Source organism: Crocodylus porosus, unplaced genomic scaffold, assembly GCF_001723895.1.
Source record: "Crocodylus porosus isolate Cpor-Errol unplaced genomic scaffold, CroPor_comp1, whole genome shotgun sequence".
NCBI classification, from domain to species: domain Eukaryota; kingdom Metazoa; phylum Chordata; order Crocodylia; family Crocodylidae; genus Crocodylus; species Crocodylus porosus.
Genome location: NW_017728906.1, coordinates 161,475,878 through 161,481,404, shown reverse-complemented (window position 1 = coordinate 161,481,404; position 5,527 = coordinate 161,475,878). Strand labels below are relative to the sequence as shown.

The window sequence follows — 5,527 nt, the reverse complement described above, 5'->3', positions numbered from 1 at the left end:
AGCCTAAATCTACCGTCTGCCAGCTTGTGACCGTTATTCCTGGTCACTCCTGGTAGTGCTCAGGGGAACAGGGACTTCCCCAGTGCCTGCTGGTCCCCTCTGACTAGTTTGTAACAGACCACTAGATCCCCCCTCAGCCTCCTCTTGTAGAGGATGAACAGGTTCAGGTCCTGTAGCCTCTCCTCATAGGGCCTGCCCTGCTGCCCCCTGATCATGCGAGTGGCCCACCTCTGGACCCTCTACATGTTGTCCACATCCCTTGGGATCAAGCTGGCAGTCCGCCACGAGGCGAGCTACCGCCTGTCCCAGTCCCTACCTCTCGGTGCTCCCTTGATGTTCTTAACTGAGTGTCCTGGGGGTCCGAACTTTCCAGACATCTGCTGGGAAGAGCAGTCAGCCAGGTCTAATGGTTCACGTAGGTTCCTAGCCAAAATGCAGGACCTCCATCTAACCCAGGAGGTGCACAACCCCACCAGGCCTTGTTGGACCTGGTGCTGGCTACAGGTCATGACCTGATGAGGGGGCTGCGGGTGCTCGACCATCTGGGCAACAGCGACCATCACCTGCTGGAATTCACCATCCAGCGCAAGGTGGCAAAGGCCTGCAGCAAGGCAGTAGCCCTAGATTTCAGGAGGGCAGATTTCAATGAGCTAAGGAGAATAGTCGGGGAAGCACTGAGGTCCCAGAGGGGATGGGAGCCAGGTGTCCAAGAAGAGTGGTTGCTCCAAGCCCAAAGGGAGATAATCGCAACACGGATCAAAGGGAGAAGGAGGGCACAAAAGCCCCCATACCTCACCAAAAGCATCCAGGAATGTCTTCTAGCTAAAAGGGAGGCATACACCCAATGGAATGGAGGGGCCATCACCAGGGAGGATTATACAGTGGTTGCTTGGGGATGCAGGGGGGGCAGTCAGGAAGGCCAAGGCGGAGATGGAACTGGGACTAGCTTCCCGGATCAAGGACAAGAAGTCCTTTTTTAAATACATAGGGGGCAAAAAGAAGGTATCAGGTAACGTGGGGCCCCTGCAAGACACGCCCTATCCCTATTAATTAATGTAATTAATTCACGTACGTACATTACGTACGTACATTAAGTACATGCCCTTAATGTGAATTAAAAATGGTGAAATTAGACTAATTACACCTAAATTTGATACCTGCAAATACAATTAGTTAAAGTGCATTAACGTATGTGTAGATGCGACCCAGCACTAACTTTAGTGCTGGGTCTACCTAGCCACTAGGGGGCTTGCCCTCAAGGCTCCTGGCTGGACACCTCTCCTGCCCTGGGGCTGGGCTGCTCTGTAGTACCCCCCATGTGCAGGCTGTAAAAGCCTAAAGTCATTCTGTACCCTGGGACACACAGTACAGGACCTTTTAAGACTGAAGGCCTTGTGTACCCCTCAGGCTGCCTCTGTCAGTGATGCCCCTTATCCAGAGGTGCTGCTTGGCCACAGGAAAGTGCTGTAGCCTGCTGCATACCCTGCCAAGCCCTGAGATCCCTAGGGCTGCTGCCTGGCTGTCTGGCTGGAAGGCCAGCATTTGCTCCCTGCTGCTGCTCACCCCTAGCAGTATCTCCTGTGCTTGCAGGTGCTGTGGCACATTTGCCTCTGCCACACAGCTCCCGGTCCCTGACTATGCCCTGATGGTCAGCACTGATGACCACTGCACAGAGTTGGTTATACAGGGACAGGTGAGAGGAGGCCCCGAGAGCCAGCCTGAGACACCATGTCCTTCCTATCCTCCCCATAGAGGACAGGCCCCGCCTATGTGCGCACGCCTGAGCCCTCCACCCAGAGCCCCAACTAGAGCCAAGAGGAGGTGCATTAACTCATGGGCCTCTGGGGGGATGTAGAGGGCCAAAAGCAGTTTGCATGGGGCAATACCCATATTTATGAGGCCCTGTCAGGCAGGATGTGTGATTGAGGGCACTCCCAGATGGCACAGTAGTGCCACCTCAAGATCAAGACCTTGTGGGCATACTGGATGACTGTGACGGATCACAACTGCTAGTTATAAAGGGCTTTATAAGGATTCAAACTCAGATTTTGGCACTCTGGGACCCAGGCCACAACACTGTAAGTTACAACAGCAGGGGTGGCCTGGCCAAGCTGCCCCCCAACCCTGAACCCTCTGGTGGTGGCACCTCCCTGGAGGAGGGGCCCTTGTGTGTTCAGCATCCTGCCCTGCCCACCTCCCTGGCTGCTGAACCCACTAGCAGCTCAGGGAGCCCTGGCCACTGGCTACCTCAACAGCTCCACATCTCCAGGCTCCACCACAAGGAGCAGCTGGACAGGATACCACCAGCTGCCACCAGCACCAGCCCCACCCACCAGGGTAAGGAGGGGCCCTGGCTGATGTAGCAAGTTGCTTTTTCTCGTGGGGAGGTCTGCACGAAGCCACCAGCCTCATCAGCCCTGGAAATGTGTTAAATCCTGCACTGGAGGGAGGGCTCTCCCAGTCCCCACCCCTACCCCTGCCCCTGGTCCCAGCCCCTGCCCCCACCCCCCATCCCTGCCTAGCCTGCCCGCACTCCCTTGGTGCTGTATTCTCCCCCACAGCATGCAGACAGGCGGGACACAGTTCAGAACATTGGGTGGACACAGGGCCACTCACACATGGAAAAAGTCATCTAAAAGCGATGTCCTCCTTGGCAGCAGGGGGCAAGGACATGTAGTGCTGCCACAGGTAGCTCTCTCGGTGGCAGCGGAGGTTGCGGGACAGCCCAGGCTTGCCCCCATGCCATTGTAGCTCAGATTCCTGAACCAAGAGTGCAGGTGTGCCTGGGGCACCAGAAGGATCAGCAGCATCAAGGCTTAGTGGCTTGGGCACCCCTCAGCTTGCACAAACAGCTCAACATGCACCACCTAGGACACACATAAGAGGGCCATGCTCAGGGTGCATCAGTGGCAGGGGGGAGTGGTACCCCAGGTTGCCTCCTCATAGAGGCCTCTAGCAGGGAGGTTGGGCACACAGCAAGCCCCTGGTTGGGCGCACAGCAAGCCCCTCAACCCAGCTGTCCAGGAGCCCTGTGCACCCCAAGCCCGGGTACCCTGGGCTGGGTGGCATTGCAGCAAAGTGGCTGGCCTACAGGGAGAGATGGGGGAAATGAGATTTGGAGCTGCCAACAGTCTGGCTTATCCCACCCTGGGAAGGGGGTGAGGGAGGCAGAGAGCCTACGGCTAGCATCTAGCAAGCCACCAGCCCCAGGGAACAAGTGATGGGGATGGGGAGCTCAGCCAGCATCCACCTGGGCCCAGGCCTGCCAGGGCCAACTTACCATGGTCCCTGGGCACCTGTGCACAGCCAACCCTTGATTTGAGACTGAGGAGTGCACAGCCCCTGGTGCAAAACATCTTATCTCTGAAATGTTGCAAACCCTCACAAAAGCCATCTGTCTCTTGCCTCTGCATGGCCAACATCTAGATGAAAGGGAGAGCCCACCAGCCCTAGCAGTGATGACACTTCAGAGACACCACCAGCCACTGCTAGAGCCCCCTGCATGTACCAGCTGCACCAGCAGTGGACCCAAGATTGGATACTCCTGCTCCAGCAGCTGGTGGTAGTTGCAGAGGAGTGGGAGGCACAGGAGTGGGCATGAGAGCAGGCCTGGTAGGCAGAGGATATTGCCTGGGTAGATGCACAGGACTGGGCACAGAGGGAGCACTGGGCCCATATGGAGGCCCTGGAGTGGGAGCGCTGGAGATGCCAACTGCCAGGCCCTGAACATCCTCCTGCCCTGATGGCCACATCCATGTCTCCCACTGCCCGGCTCCTGCCTCGGGCCCCACAGGGCCCCTGGGTCCCACCCACTGCGCCACAACTGGCTGCTGCCTGGACCTGGGAGGAAGCCGTCCAGTACCGCCAGGCCACTGCAGCCCCTGGCCTGACCTCCACCCTGGATCTCTTGCCACCTGCCTAGGACCAGCCCTGCTGCTTACCTCAAGGCCATACAGGCAAGGATGCAGAGGGGCCAACTGTGGGACCACAGGAGGATGCTGGCCCTGTACGTGAGCAGCCAGAGGGGGAGCCACCAGCTGTGGGACCACAGGGGGATGCTGGCCCTGCACCCGAGCAGCCAGAGGGGGAGCCACCTGCTGCTGGACACAAGCCCACTACCTGCTGCAGTCATTGCAGCCCCCAGACCTGCAGGGGAGTGGCCTGTGACCAGGGTGCTGGGCACTCGCACCTGGAGTCTACACCCTAGGCCTCCCCCCCATCCTACAGCCCCCAACTCTTGGACCTAAAGACCAAGACTCCTGTATATAGTTCCACAATCTGTGTGCTTTCTGCTTGCACCAGCTAAAGGGGAGAGGATTCACCCCTTCATTTACACTAATTCTTCTTTCATACTTTGAGAAGACCCACACTACAGATAACATAAATGTGAATTTCTCCTTCATGTTCCCTCTCCCAAAGAAGCAAGGAACTTTATATCTGGCTTCACCAATGTTCATCCTAGTCATGTATTTTATCACTACAACTCCCAGATTCAAAGAGCTCAAAGCAATGACAAACACCATGGAAAATGTGCACGTGCACCAAGGCCCAGAGCCCTAAAACAGTACCTTCTTGACCTGCTACATTAGAGAGTCCTGATTAATGTCCTGACTAATCGATGCATGTATAGTGGTTCTCCATTTGTAATAAGTGCTTCTTCTTCTATGTTCATTTATTGTGACTTTAAAACTAGACATACTTCAGTATCTTCTGTCTACCTGTGACAGAGTAAAATAAAACTTTACTTTGAAAAAGTTCAGACCATCTTCACCTTAGCCATACTTGTACAAATCTGTTCTTCACTTATCTTATGTTTCCTCCAGATTCTGACACCAGCTTGTCTTATACTTCATATCTGTGACTGCACAAGATTTAGGATGTTTTTGGTGGTACAAATGGTTGTACAGGATCAGGTGCTTGATTATTTAAATGGTATGTGCGTGGGTCAGTGAACATGCAGGTATAATACATGCTCCTTCAATCTAGGTATGCACAAGTAGCAACCAACAGTTGAAAGAATCAGTCCCATTCCTCCCAGCAGTTCTTGCATTTACATATTCTGACAGGCTTCTGGCACAAGGCAGCCAAAAATGATGAGCTGTCTCAACAGATTAAAATGTAAATTCTACTGAACAAAACAACATAGAAAAATTATGTTTCTGTATAATCTGTGTGATTAAATGTTACTTGTTTCAAAGCTAATGTTTCTGTCACTTTCAATTACAGCTTTTGGAAGCTTTATTCCACATCATTTAATCTCTGTAAATAACTCTCCTGTTCAGCTTTCTTATAGGGACTGACATACTTAGCATGAATTGTACATTTCTATTAACTTCTACAATAACATTCTCTGACTCTAATTTATAATTATGTTAATCAAATCTGTAAGATACTATCCCATAATACTGCATACTTGAAAAAATGAAAGGAATTTGATCACATTCAGTCTCACTCGACTGCCATTACATTGCCCAAGTTAGATAAACTAGGCAACAGACACTGCTTTTGTATAGCAAGCAAAGGAAAA

The 5,527-nt window shown here is 53.2% G+C and overlaps 1 long non-coding RNA gene across 1 annotated transcript; it reads right to left on the bottom strand.

The window, feature by feature from the left end:
- Positions 1 to 264: 264 nt before the first annotated feature.
- LOC109306311 lies at positions 265 to 4,954 on the bottom strand. The gene is made up of 3 exons (XR_002099937.1): positions 4,741 to 4,954; positions 1,035 to 1,037; positions 265 to 365 (listed from the first exon to the last, which is right to left on the bottom strand). It is a non-coding gene; the product is annotated as an uncharacterized LOC109306311 (long non-coding RNA).
- Positions 4,955 to 5,527: the final 573 nt, after the last annotated feature.